Here is an 18,763-nt window from a genome sequence, read left to right as displayed (position 1 = left end):
ACTAAATAGGCATTTCTCAAAAGAAGATATATGAATGGCCAACGGACACATGAAAAAATGCTCAACATCACTCAGCATCCGGGAAATGCAAATCAAAACCACACTGAGATACGATCTCACCCCAGTTAGGATGGCTAAAATCCAAAAGACTCTGAACGATAAATGCTGGTGAGGTTGTGGAGAAAAAGGAACTCTCATACATTGTTGGTGGGACTTCAAAATGGTGCAGCCTCTATGGAAAATGGTATGGAGGTTCCTCAAACAATTGCAGATAGATCTACCATATGACCCAGCTATCCCACTGTTGGGAATATACCCAGAGGAATGGAAATCATCAAGTCGAAGGTATACCTGTTCCCCAATGTTCATCGCAGCACTATTTATAATAGCTAAGAGTTGGAATCAGCCCAAATATCCATCACCAGAGGAGTGGATACGGAAAATGTGGCAGATCTACACAATGGAATACTACTCTGCTCTAAAAAAATGAAATACTACCATTTGCAGCAACATGGATGGACTTAGAGAAAACTATATTAAGCGAAATAAGCCAGGCACAGAAAGAGAAATACTGCATGTTTTCACTTATTTGTGGGAGCTAATAAAAATAAATAAGTAAATACACAAATGGGTAAATGGGGGTGGGGGGGAAGAAGACACAACAATCATGTCAATTCCTTGTTAAGGCAAGTGAACAGATATGATGTTGATAGGAGGATCTACCTATATTACATGCAGAATATTCAAGATAAGGATAGTAAAGGAATTGTCACAAAACACGTTTGATTTTGAAATACTCTTTAGTTGCAGCCTGAAATCCCAAAGTGAAATGAAAATTCAGTAATTATCCCAGTAATTCACAACTAAACAGACATTGGTTTTGAATAATGTGCTAAGGTTATTTTGACACTGAACAAATTAGGAACTGAAGCATAAAAAAATAAACAAATCAATGAAGGTACCAGATTTGCCACGGAAAAGGAGAGGGGAGAAAACTAAAAGACCTGAAACGAAACAAATTAAAAAACAATACTCACGTTTGGAAATAAGATAACAGACTGAGAATAAAAACGTATCAAGTTAAGACTGTTTCCATAGTCTATTTTAATTTAAAAATAGAACACCAGTGATTTCAAAAATTCCTTTGCAAAAATGGATGTTCTCCACAATTTTTTTCTTTTAAAAATAGAATAATGTTGATGTGAGTTCATATCCTCTATAATATTTTGCAAGCAGCTTGCACTAGACATAAGAGACAGAAATGGGAGAGGCCTGGCTGATTAACTCAATTAGTTAGAGCACGGCCTTGTAACACCAAGGACAAGGGTTTAGATCCCCATACAGGCCAGCCACCAAAAAAAAAAAAAAAAAAAAAAAAAGAAGTGTGGACAATATTTAAGACTGAAATATAATCTAGTTGAGGATGTTTATTTATTTGTTTATTTATTCTCCTTTTTCTTTCATAATGATCAGATTGTGTAGGCAACCAATAATAAATACACAAATAAAATGTTTTTTTTTCATAAAGGACAATTCTGGTATGGCAGTCGTATCTGGGGCATGAGTGGATCAAAGACTTGGTATCAAATGATCAGGGACCCCGCATGGCCCCGCAGAAGCATGGATGTACTGTTTGGACGTCTTCTTTCAAACAAGCATATTGTCCTGCATTAGAGCCAACATTCCTTTGGTTCATTTTATGGCTTCTATCAAAAAGTCTGGGGAGGAATCTGAAAATTTGCTTTTTCAACAAATTCCCAGACTATCTTCATCTTTCTGGTTTGGGGACCAAAACCTCGGAGCTACTGTTCTATATCATGGAGTCTTCAGCTGGTTTAGTGCCCTGCACCTTTTTTCTGTGCAGAAATTAATTACCAATTAGACAGTCTCAATTTTCCTCTTTTTGCTCTTGTACAGTGCAAATTATAGACACAGATGTGTGTGCATGGCAGGAAAAGAAAAAAAAGGAAGTTACTTTGGTTTAAAGAGAAACTTCCCTTGCTTTATAAATACATAAATTTGTAGTTAAGATTATTTATCAAAGAACATGTAGAAACATTTTAAGAGGATTTGTAACCACTAAGAAAAAAAACTCAAGATTTTATTGCATTTATTAAGAGTGCTCCATGCAGTCACTTCTAACATACTGTTTTTGGGTATTAAAATATTGTATTTTCAATTAAGAAATCTGGTGTGACACGAGGCACCATCAAGGACAATAAATTCTTGTACCTGCTGACTCCAGGGAATTTTGATCAGGGCTTGTAACCAGGAAATTGTCCTGAAGAGTGTACCGGCCAAGCCATGCCCAATTCCATGTATCTGGATAAGTGTCAACAACGAATCGTCATCAAGACTGATTTCCTAGACTTTTACTTCTTTACAGAAATGGGAGTTTCTCCTAAGGAGACAGAAACAGCCCTTTATTAAACTTTATTACTTTTTAATTGCTCCTGGTTTCAAACAGCACAAATTTATTATCTTAAAGTCTGGAGATCAGGATTGTGACACTGGTCTTTCTGGCCTACAGTGGAGGTGTTGGCAGGATGGCTTTCATTCTGGAGGCTCCAGGGGACAATTTATTCTCTTGCCTTTTCCAGCTTCTAGAGGTCACCCACATTCCTTGACTCAGGGTGTCCTTGCCTCATCTTCATAGCCAGAAATGGCAGGCTGATTCCTCCTTGGGTTGAATCACTCTTTAATTCCTAAGCATATTTGTGATTACACAGAGTCCACTTGGATAATTCAAAATCATCTCCCCATTTCAAGAGACTTAACTTAATCCCACTTGCAAAGTCCCTTTTGCCAGGTAAGGTCAGGTATTCTCACTTTCCAGGCATTAGAATGTGATTGTCTTTGGGGTGGCCATTTACCTGCCAAACACATGAAACTAAAATATGACTCTCCCGTCTTCAGGAAGAACATTTCTCTTCAAGAGCAGCATAATCCCATGGATTCAAGATCGTATCTTTCCCAACAGATTCTAGTAGAAAATGGAAGGCTTTTGAGGATCAATAAACGGATTTGTTTGTCCTGCTTATCTAATCAATGCATTTTGCCTGGACTCCTGCCTTATAAATGGCACTGGATAAGCCCATTAAAGAACTAATTGGCAAAATGAGAGATCATTGCTCATTTCTTACCTTGCGTGACTTCTTTCCAGATCAGATGCTGTTGAGAAGAGACTGCATAAAATTCTCCTCAGCTTTATTTTTAAGGATATTTAAATTGTTGTCATGGTTATGAAAGAAAATACAAGAAAGGGAGATAAACAGAAAGCAATTAAAATTTGTTATTTGACATGGCTCTGTTATAAAAATTGCTAAAATTTTCATATAGAACCTTCCAGCCTTTCATTTATCCCATATAAACATGCTCTTGTGTATATGTGTAGTTTTTAATCAAAATTGGATCACACTGTATATACTGAGTTTTTACCTGTTTTCTTTACATAAAATATTCTGAATTTCCTCCTTGTCAGTTTGGAACTACGTAATTATTGGAATAGCACCACAGTATTCTATTATATATCTATGCAACTATATATAGCAAATAAATGTCCCTCTTGCTTTACTGTCAAGCAGTTTTCTACCTATTGATTATTCTAATTTTACAAAATATTTTATCTTCTGAAAAGAAAAATGTCCCATGGCTCTATTTTTCAAAACTTCCTTGAATAACCTACAAAATTATTCCTCCAAATTAATTTTAAAATGTTTCACATTAAAAGTTTGATATTTTGAAAAGATTTGCTTAAAGTTGCTTGGAGAGGAATTTATGTTTTTATGATATTGTATCTTTCTAGATCTGCATGAGCTATGTCTATTTATTAAGGTCTTTTTATCAAGTCAGGTCTATTTTTTAAAAAGTTTCTGACTTTATTTCTTAAGCAAGTTTTTACTAATATTCTGACTTGAATCTGATTTTATTGCAATTGAGATTTTAAAATTGAGTAGAATAATTTTACCTCACACAGTATATTTACATAAAATTTTATATCCTATTGTATTTTGAGTTATAATAGGATTCATTTCTTTAATTTTCAGGTTTTAACTAATTGGTTGCTGTGTTTATCCTTTTTCTAACTGACACATAGTAATTGTGCATATATATTATAGGGTACAGTGTGATATTTCAATATGTGTGTACTATATGGGATGGTCAAATCAGAAAAATTAGCATATCCATCACGGCAAACATTTATCATTTCTTTGTGTTGAGAACATTCAAACTCTCTTCAAGCCATTTGAAGACATACCATAAATTATTGTTAATTATAGCCACCTTGTACTACTATAAAACACTAGAATGTATTCTTTCTTTCTAGCTGACTTCTCCCTGTACCCTTCCCAGGCTCTAGTAACCACAATTATACTTTCTTCTTGTATGAGCTCAACTTTCTTAGCTTCCCTGCAGGGATATGTGAGAACATGAGGCGTTTTTCTTTCTGTGCCTAGCTTGTTTCACTTAACATAGTGACTTCCAAGCTTATCCATGTTGCCGCAAATGACAGGATTTCTTTCTTTTTATGGCTGAGTAGTATTCCATTGTGTGTATATATCACATTTTCTTTATCCATTCATCTGCTGATGGGCACTTAGTTGATTCCATATCTTGGCTATTGTAAGTAGTGTTATAATAAACATGGGGTGCAGATATCTCTTTGGTATACCGATTTCCTTTCCCTTGGATAAATGCCCAGTAATGAGGTTTGTGGATCATACGCTACTTCTATTTTTTGTTTTTTTTTTTAGGTTTTTTTGAGAAACCTCTATAATGTTTTCCGTAATGGCCGTACTAACTTACATTCCCAACAATAGTGTATGAGTTCCTTTTCCTCCACATCTTCTCCAGAATTTTCTATTTTTTGTGTTTTCGACAACAGTCACTCTAACTGGGTGAGTAAATTAGGTCTGTTTTTTGCAATATCCTCCTACTGAGTTTAGGAAGCCCATTTTTCTTCAATATTTTTCCTCTCTATCTTTATGTTCATAGATATTGTGCAAACATTTGACTATTATGTTTCCTAACTGGTTATGGTTGAAGCATTAAAAAGTACTGATTTTCTAACTGTATTATTTCTAGCTTCCAAAATGAGGCCAGAATTCCACATATTATTTATTTATTTTAAGTTGAAACTTTTGGGTTTCCTCAGCCAACTACCAGATGATCTTTAAATTTTATGTGCTCTTTTTAAATACGAAAATGTGTCCCATTATATTTTCCTAAAGAAAAATTGCAAACAGTAATCGACAGGGAATTCCTAACATTAACTTTAAGGGAAAATGTCTAGTGTTTCACCTTCAACATGGCCATACTTTGAAGTAAGTATCTTCTTATCATGTTAGGATGTTTCCTTCTTTTGCTGTTTTATTAAGAATTATTGTTAGGGTGGATTCACTTATGCTACGTAATTTATCAAGAAAACCGTCTAGGCTTTCTACCTTGTGCCATAAATACAATGAATTATTTGTATGAATTTTATAATATTGAACTTCCCTGGCATTCCTGAAATAAATTATGGTTGGCAATATCTTTTAATGTCTTCTTTTCTTTCTCTATTCTTGGAAAATTGTAAGTACACAGGAATCCTATTCTGCTTCAAAACAGAAAACAACTCAGTACATTTTATGACATAATTCTTTGACAACTTTCTCAGTGTCTTTTGTAGCCATTAGTCTCAAGACTTTCACCTCTTTTTGAGTCAATTTGATCATTTATATTCATGCAAAAATAATTGTTCAGTTCAATTTCATTTTCAAATTTTATGGAAATATGTCTATATGCCTATCATTCCATAGATGCATTTAATATCTTAATTTTCTGTCTACATTTGTTTATATCTCACATAAGTCTCTTTTCTCAGTTTTGGTACTTCTAAGGTTTTAGAATGTCCTTCGTAGTTATATATCTGATATTATATTTTATTGTTTCCTAGAAAATTATTATGCCTAGACATACTTTTCTAAAAATAACATTTTCTTCTTTTCTAATTCATTAAATTCTATTATTCTTTATATCAATAATTTCTTTCCCATTTCTATGGATCTCTCTTTACAGCTCTTAAGTGAATACTAAATTGCTTATCTTTATTATTTTTAACAACAAATGAGTTTAAGGATATGTTATTTTCCTCTGAGCACAACATGCTCAGCACGATGTATATTAAATGTGAACTGTTCACACTGCTGACTTTTTCTCTACTGATGCAAATTTAATATCCAGCTTCTTTCCAGACTCACTCCCTTCTTTTTAACCTTCACATGTCTTCCAGTCATCTCAGTAAAATTCTAATGAGCCTGTGTGATACACGTAGATCCTCCATTCCCTACAAAACACCATTTAAATTATTTAGTATGGTATACAATAATATTTTTAAAAGTTCGTGGAAAGATTTGTGTTATCTTTCCATTCTGTTTCTCTGTGAACTTTCTGAAGTATCTTCTTATACACTCTCCTGTTTGATCTCACCTAACCCACTGCTTGACATTCAAGCCCTACAGACCTCACGTGAATCTAGAGCTTATGGACAGATTCCTGGAATGGACCACAAAACCTCTCCCTCACCTTTCTGCATGAAAGGACCCTGTTCATTGAAGATTCAGCTCAACTCTTCTCTGATGGGTGGACTCTTCCCTTGCCTTCCCATTCAGAGCTAATATCTTTCTACTTTCTTCCAGACTCAACCACCACCTTCTCATTTCTCCTAAACTGTTTGTCCATATCATGCTCCAGTCTCTCCCTCCTCTCTCATACCCTCCCCTCTTTCAATGTGACCTCAGGAGCTTCCCCGTAAAGGATGTTCAGTACCATTTTTATTTAGTGAATAAATCAGTCTCAATTACACCTAACTAAACCCAACACATGTCATGACTTTCTTCCTTCACTGTCATAATTCCTGATCCAGTCATCTCTGAACTAAACATGCTTCTAGTCAGACGCTTGTGGAGGTTCAAGGATGCAGAGTTCTGCAAGGGGAGGGGGGACCCTGAGTGATCAGGACATCCACATTTAGCTCAGAACTGGTCTAGAATTAGTTCCCATTGCCTGACATCACTTCCAGGCTATTTAAAGTTGCCTTATCATAAGAATCACCTGATGGCTTGTTTAAAAAAATAACTGATTCGGAGGTTTCAAGATGGCAGTGGCTGTGGCGGTTGGCGCGGAGTAGCTGAGGTGGAAAAGGTGGCCACTGGGCCTCAGGCAGCCGGGAAACTAGTGGACCTTCCTCTTGCCATCTCTTAAGGGAGGACCGTTGCTGGTGGCCGGTCGTGGGGGTGACCGCCACTTTGCCCTGGGCAGGAGAGGCTGCCTCATTAACAGGCAACAGCTTTGAAGTGTGGAGCAGGAAAAGAACTGTTTCTTAGCTGCAAGAGCGAGTCTCAAAACAGGGAACACGGCTCCAGGGCTGCTATGGATGCAGACAGGATCCCGGAGGCCGGGGCCGCGCTGAAGGCAGCCAGCTGCCCTATTCAGGATTCGAGGGTTCTGGCCAGCATTAAAGAAGATTCCTGGGAGCGCCGGAGCCGCGCTGCGACTGAACAGCCCGAGGCGGCAGCGGTCGAGAACGGGGAAGGTGGCAAACCAGAGGCAGAGAGTGAGCGCCTGACCTGGCACAGCACTGCGAGTGACTCCTGGACCAGCCCTGTTTGGGGGGCTGATGCCCACCCGGCTCCTGCCTGCATCACCAGGCCACTCATCGACCCGGGGCTGCCTCCATTTTCCCAGGTGCTGGCAGCTCCGCCCGGCTCGGCCACCACTGAGCCTTCCCACTTGCTTGGCCCGGCGCGGGGTTTTCCGGAGCCTGCAGGCCGGCCTCCCCTCCCACTCCCTCCTCGGTTCTCTGGCGGGTTGGTGGCGTGGGGCGTCCCCGGCCAGTGTCGGGAGGGCAAGGAAGTACGGGCGGGCCGACTGTCACTCCACCACACCCTGGACTCCGGCTCCCGGTAAACTTCCTGTTACTGGGAGGCAGATACCATCTCTGCGACCACCAGTTCGGAAAAAAGGCTAACCAATTTCTGGTTGGGAATAGTGGGGTAGGAGAGTTCCCAGGTCCGCTTGAAACTGCCGGAGAGCTGTCTGCAGGCAGGCGCTAGACTCGGTTTATACTGGGGGGATACAAAGGTGAACAAGTCCCGAGAAAGATGTACACAGTGCTCCAAAGCCACCCAGAGTGACCAGTCGTCTGTGTCTAGCAGAAACCTGGTAGACTTCCTAGGCGAGGCGGTGCCAAGCAGGGTCTTGAAGGCCCAGCTGATAGACGAGGGTTGCAGAAGACACGCCCCAGCCCAGCACAGTGCACACAGAGTGGGGAGACGTGCAGCCAGGGAGGCGGAGACTCGACAGAAACCACACACCCTGTGGGGTCACCACTGCACGATCCAACAGCCTGGGCCAGAGCACACGGAACAAGGAGAAGTCCTGCACAGGAAATGAAAGCTCAACAGCGATCACACACCCTGTGGTACGTGATCCACCAGCCCAGCAGAGTCCAAGCTGACCAGAAAGGTGGCTCCCCGGAGAAGCCCAAGACCCGAGGCAACCACACACACAAGGCACTAGAGGCCAACTGAGCAGCCACGGAGGAAGCCATACGAAATTGGCAACCACAGCAACATCCTAGTTAGTCATTAGTCTCAAAACGGTGGACTGTGAAACTCCTGCCACAATGAATAAACATCAAAAAAAAGATACCAGAAATACAAAAAATCAACAAACTACACCACGAAAAGTTAATAAATCTCAAACTCTAGATCCTATAGAACAAGAAGCCCTTGAAATGACTGACTAGGAATTTCGAGTGATAATTCTAAGGAAACTGAATGAGATACAAGAAAACACAGCTAGACATCATGATGAAATGAGGAAAAGTATACAGGATCTGAAAGAGGAAATTTACAAAGAAATCAATGTCCTGGAAAAAAATGTAGCAGAACTTGCTGAACTGAAGAAGTTATTCAGTGAAATAAAAAACACAACGGAGAGTTTAACCAGCAGGTTTCTCGAAGTTGAAGAGAGAACCTCTGAACTTGAAGATGGGCTGTTTGAAATAACACAAGCAGACAAAAAGAAAGAAAAAAGAATCAAGGACATGGAAGAAAATCTGAGAGAGATATCAGACAACCTTAAGCACTCAAATATCTGAGTCATGGGTATTCCAGAAGGGGAGGAAAATGGAGATTCCATTGAAAACATATTCAACAAAATAGTGGCAGAAAACTTCCCAGGTATAGGAAAAGTCACAGATCTTCAGATCCAGGAAGCTCAACGATCTCCAAACGTATTCAACCCAAAAAGGCCTTCTCCAAGACATGTCATAGTCAAATTGGCAAAACTCAGAGACAAAGAGAGAATCTTAAAAGCTGCAAGAGAGAAGCGTCAAATCACCTATAAGGGAGCCCCAATCAGGCTAACATCAGACTTTTCATCACAAACCCTAAAAGCTAGAAAGGAATGGGATGATATTTTCAAAATACTAAAAGACAAAGATTGCCAGCCAAGAATACTCTACCCTGCAAGGCTATCCTTCTGAAATGAGGGGCAAATAGTATATTTCTCAGAGAAACAAAAACTGCGGGAGTTCACTACCACACGACCACCCTTACAAGAAATCCTCAAGGGAGTACTGGGTTTGGTTCCTGAAAAATAACTACCACTGCCATAAAAACCCAGGGAAAATCAATACCCACTAGTATAATAAAAATGGCATTCATGAAAAGAAAACAAGCAAACAAAAACGCTATCTACAACCTAAGGAACCAACAAACACAGAAACCAAACAGTAAATCAGAAAGCAAGGAACAAAAGACACCTAAGACAACCAAACAACCAATAAAATGCTAGGAATAAATCAACACCTTTCGATAACAACTCTTAATTTAAAAGGCTTTAATTCCCCAATCAAAAGACACAGACTGGCTGACTGGATCAAAAAGCAGGACCCAACTATATGCTGCCTACAAGAGACCCACCTCACCCATAAAGATTCACACAGACTAAGAGTGAAAGGATGGAAAAAGATTTACCATGCAAACAGAAAAGAAAAACGAGCTGGAGTAGCTATTCTTATATCTGACAAAATAGACTTTAAGCTAAAAACCATAAAAAGAGACAATGAGGGACACTACTTAATGATAAAAGGACTGATCCATCAAGAAGACATAACAATCATAAATATGTACGCACCCAATGTTGGAGCAGCCAGATTTATAAAACAAACTCTATTAGACCTAAAGAAGGAAATAGACACTAATACCATAATAGCAGGGGACCTGAACACCCCACTGTCAATATTAGGCAGATCATCTAGGCAAAGAATCAGTAGAGAAACACAAGATCTAAACAAGACTCTAGACCAATTGGAATTGGCAGATATCTACAGAACATTCCACCCAACACCTCAGAATATTCATTCTTCTCATCAGCACATGGACCATTCTCCAGGATAGATCACATATTAGGTCACAAATCAAGTCTCAATAAATTCAAAAAAATTGGAATTATCCCATGTATCTTCTCAGACCACAATGGGTTAAAACTAGAAATTAATAAGAAATGAAACTCTGGAAACTATACAAACACATGGAAATTAAACAGCATTCTACTCAATGACATATGGGTCCAAGAAGAAATCAAGCAGGAAATCAAAAAATTTATTGAAACTAATGAAAACAATGATACATCATACCAAAACCTGCGGGATACTGCAAAAGCAGTATTGAGGGGGAAATTTAATGCATTAAACGCTCACTTCAGAAGAATGGAAAGATGGCAAGTGAACAACCTAACACTGCACCTTAAAGAACTAGAAAAACAAGAACAATCCAAACCTAAAGTTAGCAGACGGAAAGAAATCATTAAGATCAGAGCAGAACTGAATGAAATTGAAAACCAAAAAACAATTCAAAAGATCAACGAATCAAAAAGTTGGTTTTTTGAAAAGATAAATAAAATTGACAAACCATTAGCATGGCTAACAAAAAAAAGAAGAGAGAAGACTCAAATAACAAAAATTAGAAATGAAAAGGCGATATTACAACTGATTCATCTGAAATACAAGGAATCATTCGAGACTACTATAAACAACTATACGCCAACAAATTTGAAAATCTGGAGGAAATGGATAAATTTCTGGACACACACAAGCTCCCAAAACTGAACCGTGAAGACGTAGAAAATTTGAACAGACCAATAACAATAAAGGAGATTGAAGCTGTTATCAGAAGGCTCCCAAGAAAGAAAAGCCCAGGACCAGATGGATTCACAGCAGAATTTTACCAAACATTCAAAGAGGAATTGACACCGATTCATTACAAACTATTCCAAAAGATTGAAACAGACGCAAATCTCCCAAACTCATTCTATGAAGCAAACATCATCCTGATACCAAAACAAGGTAAAGGTATAACCAAAAAAGAAAACTACAGGCCGATATCCTTGATGAATATAGATGCAAAAATCCTCACTAAAATACTAGCAAACAGAATACAGCAACACATACGAAAAATTATTCATCACGATCAAGTGGGATTCATCCCAGGGATGCAAGGTTGGTTCAACATACGCAAATCAATAAATGTGATACACCATATTAATAAACTCAAACACAAGGACCATATGATCATCTCTATAGATGCTGAAAAAGCATTTGATAAAGTTCAGCACTCATTCATGACAAAGACCCTCTATAAGTTAGGTATAGAGGGAAAGTATCTCAACATAATTAAAGCCATCTATGACAAACCCACTGCCAATATCATCCTGAATGGGGAAAAGCAGAAAGCTTTTCCTTTAAGAACAGGAACTAGACAAGGATGCCCACTCTCACCAATCCTATTCAACATAGTGTTGGAAGTACTAGCCAGAGCAATCAGAGAAGAGAAGGAAATAAAGGGCATCCAGATTGGAAAAGATGAAGTCAAACTGTCCCTGTTTGCAGATGACATGATCCTATATATCGAACAGCCTAAAACCTCTACAAAAAAACTGTAGGAATTGATAAATGATTTCAGCACAGTAGCAGGATACAAAATCAACACACAAAAATCAGTAGCATTTCTTTTCTCCAATAGTGAACATGCAGAACGAGAAATCAAGAAATCCTGCCCATTTACAATAGCCACCAAAAAAATAAAATACTTAGGAATTGAGTTAACCAAGGAGGTGAAAAATCTCTATCATGAGAACTACAAACCAGTGCTGAGAGAAATTAGAGAGGATACAAGAAGATGGAAAGATATCCCATGCTCTTGGATTGGAAGAATCAACATAGTGAAAATGTCCATACTACCCAAAGTGATATACAAATTCAATGCAATCCCCATCAAAATTCCAAAGACATTTTTCTCAGAAATGGAAAAAACTATCCAGTCATTTACATGGAACAATAAAAGACCACGCATAGCCAAAGCAATGCTCAGCAAAAAAAATAAAGCTGGAGGCATAACACTACCTGACTTTAAGCTATACTACAAAGCTATAATAATCAAAACAGTATGGTACTGGCATAAAAACAGACACACTGACCAATGGAATAGAATAGAGAATCCAGAAATCAACCCACACACTTACTGCCATCTGATCTTTGACAAAGGCACCAAGCCTATTCACTGGGGAAGGGACTGCCTCTTCAGCAAATGGTGGTGGGATAACAGGATATCCATATGCAGGAGAATGAAACTAGATCCATACCTCTCACCATATACTAAAATCAACTCAAAATGGATTAAGGATTTAAATATACACCCTGAAACAATAAAACTTCTTAAAGAAAACATAGGAGAAACACTTCAGGAAATAGGACTGGGCACAGACTTCATGAATACGACCCCAAAAGCATGGGCAACCAAAGGAAAAATAAACAAATGGGATTATATCAAACTAAAAAGCTTCTGCACAGCAAAAGAAACAATTCACAGAGTTAAAAGACAACCAACAGAGTGGGAGAAAATATTTGCAAAATATACATCTGACAAAGGATTAATATCCAGAATATATAAGGAACTCAAACAACTTTACAAGAAGAAAACAAGCAACCCAATTAAAAAATGGGCAAAAGAGCTAAGTAGGCATTTCTCTAAGGAAGATATCCAAATGGCCAACAGACATATGAAAAAATGCTCAACATCACTCAGCATCCGGGAAATGCAAATTAAAACCACACTGAGATACCATCTAACCCCAGTTAGGATGGCTAAAATCCAAAAGACTATGAACGATAAATGCTGGTGAGGTTGTGGAGAAAAAGGAACTCTCATACATTGTTGGTGGGACTGCAAAATGGTGCAGCTTCTATGGAAAATGGTATGGAGGTTCCTCAAACAATTGCAGATAGATCTACCATACGACCCAGCTATCCCACTGTTGGGCATATACCCAGAGGAATGGAAATCATCAAGTCGAAGGTATACCTGTTCCCCAATGTTCATCGCAGCACTCTTTACAATAGCCAAGAGTTGGAACCCGCCCAAATGTCCATCATCAGATGAGTGGATACGGAAAATGTGGTACATCTACACAATGGAATACTACCCAGCTATAAAAACGAGTGAAATACTGCCATTTGCAACAACATGGATGGACCTCGAGGGAATTATATTAAGTGAAACAAGTCAGGCACAGAAAGAGAAATACCACATGTTCTCACTTATTGGTGGGAGCTAAAAATTAATATATAAATTCACACACATACACACACACACACACACACACACACACACACACACACACTCAAAACCAGGACGCGGGGGAGAAGATATAACAACCACAATTACTTGAAGTTGATACGACAAGCAAACAGAAAGGACATTTTTTGGGGGTAGGGGGGGAAGAAGGAGGGAGGGAGGTTTTGGTGATGGGGAGCAATAATCAGCCACAATGTATATTGACAAAATAAAATTAAAGTAAAATAAAATAAATAAACATGCTTCTACCCCACAAATAATGTGTAGATCATTTGAATCCTATTACACAGCCTGTCTGACCTGGTGATGGTCTAACTCCTCCTCTGGTCCCAGCAGAACCAACCTTTGTCATCACTGTGATGTGGCAGGGTTGGAGCCAAAAAATATTAGAACAAGAAGCAATGTTTGAGGCATCTAGTTGAGTCCCCACAGTGTAGAGAGAAAACACTGAGCCCCTAGTGACTGTCTTGAAGATACTCAAAGTAGTCTGTGATCCTTAAACACACTCCAATACTTTTCCCATTACCTGACAACTATTTGCCTTCTCCCCTGACTTTTTTCTCTCATCTTTTCCTGGATCCCTCCACTGTGCTGTGGGATACACACAGCTACTATGTTGGGCCACGTCCCCTAGCCCCCAGTATTAAAGAAACAAAACAAACAAACAAACAAAAAAACCTTCTCAGGGAAGAGGCAGTCCAAAGACTGTCCAACCAAAAAGGAAATGATTGAGATACACTAAAAGGTAGTAAAAACAAACACACACGTAGTTTAAGAAAAAAGTGCCCTTACTTCTGTGGCTAATTGGAGTAGAAACTAGCACAATTTTGGGGGGAAAGCATCTCAGCCATGTGTGTGAGACACTGTGAAAATATTCACAGTCAAAAACTGAAAATGCGTCAAGGTGTCCATGCTCATAATTCCAAGAATCACAGTCTATTGCCTGGAAACCCCCGATGTCACAGAAACGTGGAGCCATGGCACTGTGACATCATCGTGGGCTGGGACTTGCCTCAGTCCTCAGAGAAGAGACACGATGGAGTGTCAGACCTGCCCCAGCCCAGAGAAAGGTTAAAGACAGCAGCTGGCTCACCTGTGCTGTTATATATTACAGGAAAGTATAGTTAAGATACAAGAGGAGTCTCCCACCTGCTCCCGCTAGCTGCTAGTAAGTGTGCCAGGTGGGTGGTGGCATAGAAACGAAGAAAGGTTACTAGAGAGAAACTGTTCCTTGATGGAGGTGGAAGCCAACACCGGACACACTCCAGACTGGATATTCTCACAACACACCTATTTTTGACCTCTGGGAGGATCTTAATTTCAAATGAGACCATCCCCCCATGCATCATTCTGGGCAGTGGGGAAATAGTGGGAAGGCGAGGAATGCTATGGGTCAAATGTATCCCCCAGTAGTTCATGTGCTGGAAACTTGACCCTCATTGTAACAGCGTTAAGAGGGTGGAAAATCCAATTACGGTATTTGAAAGGTGGGTCCTTTAAGAGGTGATTAGATTGTGAGGATTGTGCCCTTGTGACTGGATTGATCCACTCATGGAATAATAGGTGTGGTTCTGATGGATTTATAAGGACAGCATGGGAGCAGGTTAGTTCTCTCTTTCTCAGCCCATTCTCACCATGTGACACCCTGAGTTGCTGCAGAAGAAAAATCCCTCACCAGATGTGTTCCCTGGACCTTGGACTTCCCAGCCTCCAAACTGTAAGAAATAAATTTTATTCCTTTATAAGTCATCCAGCTCAGGTATTCGATTATAAGCAACAGAAACAAATTAATACAGGGATGAAGGGATCAAAACTCAGAAGCTCCTTAAGTCTAGAAAACAGTCTTTCTGGTGACGTTCCTTCCTCATAAAGTTCATCTTCATACATGAATGTGTGTTACATTTTGTCACAATTAAAGTCCATACCTTATTCTTAGTTTTTTACCTAACATCCCTAGTCTGTCCCAGGATCCTAGACAGGATCGTATATTATATTTTATCATCTTGTCTCCTTGGCTGTGACAGTTTCTCAGACTTTCCTTGGTTTTGACAATCTTGACAGTTTTAAGGAAGACCACTCAGGTATTTTGCAGAATGTCTTTCAACTGGGATTTGTCTGATGGTTTTCTCATGCTTAGACAAGGGTTGTGTGTTGCTGGAAGAAAGACAGATTTAAAGTGGAATTTTCATCGTGTGCTGGCAAGGGTACGTTCTAACAACAGGAACTGTTGCTGTTGGTGTTGACTTTGAGCACTTGGCCTAGGTAGTATTCATCAGTTCTGTCCACCATGAAGTGACAATTCTTTGTTTAATGGTACATTTGATACATACAGACATGTACAAGGAAGGAAACTTAAATTACCTGTAACTGCACCACTGTTACTTACCGAGCAAATATCATTTTAGTTACATTTTAATTTATTTCTGTATCTTTACCTACATCTACATATCCAGGAATATATTTATATTCAGAAGATTGTTTCAACTTGTATTGTTAATTCATATATGGCACCTATAGTCTCCTGACATTAACTAACCTGAAAAACCATTATTAAATAGCTGCATTGATGCTCAACTCCTTTACATTTTATCCCAATTCTTCATTTCAGGTGTTTTTTCCTTCTTTCCAACTTGGAAGAGCATGCAATTAAGTCTTTGCACACATTAAGGAATGTCTGCTTAAGATATGTTTCTGAGAATGAAATTGCTAGGTCATTTGTTTAAAGCCTTTGCTCTATAGTATCGCCATACTTCCTTCCAGAAAGTGGTGACAATTAATCACTCATCAGCAGTCCTCCAGTGTACTTACTACCCAAGGATGCCACCAGTATCTTCTGTTTCCCTGTGTAGTGGGAAAGCGTTCACACTTTTAGTACAGACCACATTTCCTAGCCATCCCAGCAAGGCTGTTGACATCTGGTCCCTTAGCATTACCCTCTGCCCCTGCCGTAGCTTTGTCCCACAGCTCCCCCATCAAAGGATACACTCCTGTCCCTATAGGATCCCTTGAATGAAGGTTTCCTCATCTTTTGCTCTTCCCAGCTTGCGCGTGTGCCGTTCTCTGTGCATGGACTTTTCTTTCCCACCCTTTGCTACTAACCCTTTTCCTGTTCAAGCTTCTGGATGCAGTGTAGACTGCTTTCTCATCTGGGCTGTTTAATCTCATGTGTTGACGTGGCTAGGATATGGTACCCAGTGGATTGGTCAAACACCAGTGGAGATGTTGCCATGAAGATATTTTGTGGATGTGATTACCATTTATAATCAGCAGACTTTGAGGAAAGCCAATTGCCCTCCATGATATGAATGGGTGTCTTGGTTCACTCGAGCTGCTATTGCAAAAATAGCACAACCTGGGTGGCTTAAAGAAAGAAAGAAACAAACAAACAAAAACATTTATTGCCCATAGTTCAAGAGGCTGGAAGTTCAAGATCAAGGTGTGGCAGATTCTGTGTCTGGTGAAGACCTGCTTCCTGGTTGATAGATGGCGCTTTCTCACTGTGTCCTCACATGGTGGAAATGGCCAAGAAAATTTCTGAGGTCTCTTTTGTAAGGGCACGTATTCCATTTATGAAGGCTCCACCCTCATGACCCCATCACCTTCCAAAGCCCCCCCCAATGTCATCACCTTGGAGGTTAGGCTTTCAGCATATGAATTTTGGGGGAACACAATATTCAGCCCATAAAAGTGGGCCTTATGCAATCACGTAAAGGCCTGAAAAGCAAAGATAGGTTTCTCAAAGAAGGAGGATTCTGCCTCCAGCCTGCAACATAGAAATCCTGCCTGAGTTGAGTGTCCAGCTTTCCACCTCAAGACTGCAACATCAACACTTACCTGAACCTCCAATCTGTCCTACGCATTTCCAGATTGCTAGTCCCTGTAATCAAATGAGCCAGTTTCTTAAATCTTTCTCTTTATCTCTCTCTCTTTGATTTGATTTTACCCATTTTTTTTTTTTTGCCCTCTATGCTGAAAACTACAGGTGGTGTAGTTTACACACACACACACACACACACACACACACACACACACACACTGTTTTTCTGGTTAACCATTATTAATGTGACTAATACATCCTGTAAGCTGTAAATTTCCCCCAACCTAACTCCGTTATGCTACTGAAGTACGCCAGCGTATAAAATGCAGGCAAGACCCGCAGAACAATGGATGAGAAAATTTGCCAACTTCATTTATTTTCTCAGAACAGCTCAGGTTGCAGACCAAAGAGCCAAAGAGCAATCCGGAGGTGACTCCTCACCTTTTCTGATGGTATTTTGAAAATAAAACCAGGCCCTGTTGTTGTGAACTAGTGAGATATGTATTGGATATTCAGGGAACATGTAATGACACATTTCTCATACACACCATGTCTACAATTTCAGTGGAAACACTGAATTCATTAGCTGCTACGGACACTTCTTAAAATTGTGTTACAGGATTCTCCAGTGCTGCGTAAGTTCTCTGGTCATGTCGATCATGCGTGAAAGAAGAATTTGTCCTGTTCAAGGGAGAGCATTCTACTGTTATCATGGGAGACACACTCGCAAATGTGTTTGGGGGCTTATCACACATCATTCTTATAGGATCATTGGTATGTTTGCAGGGTTGTTATCTACCTTCCCGTAAAACAAACATGTGTCCTTACATTCTCACCACTATGGAAAATGCTTCGTAGACCTAACTTTGAAAAATCTTTCCATCATGGATAAATGGCAATTCATCTTTTAAACCCTTTTTTAATTGACTGGATCATTTTCACCTTGTAGCTCATGTTAACTCATGAAATCCCATCTTTATAGGAAAAAGTCTCCCCCCAAAATTTCTCTTTTTTTATAAATGTCTTAGGATTCTTTATTATGATGTGGATATCTTAAAATTAAATACATGGGATAATATATTGAATTCTAGCCAAACTAAGGATGATGGATAGCTCTTTAAATATTTCAAAATTGACCCAATTGTGGAATGTTAGAGATTTCAAAGACCATTGAGAAGATAGAATCCCATCCCGAAAAACGAAGTGTCTTTATTTCAAATACATACTCAGGAAAGTTCTGAACTAGCACCACACATCAATCAAC

Source organism: Cynocephalus volans, chromosome X (assembly GCF_027409185.1).
Source record: "Cynocephalus volans isolate mCynVol1 chromosome X, mCynVol1.pri, whole genome shotgun sequence".
Taxonomy (NCBI): domain Eukaryota; kingdom Metazoa; phylum Chordata; class Mammalia; order Dermoptera; family Cynocephalidae; genus Cynocephalus; species Cynocephalus volans.
This window is presented reverse-complemented; position numbering follows the sequence as displayed.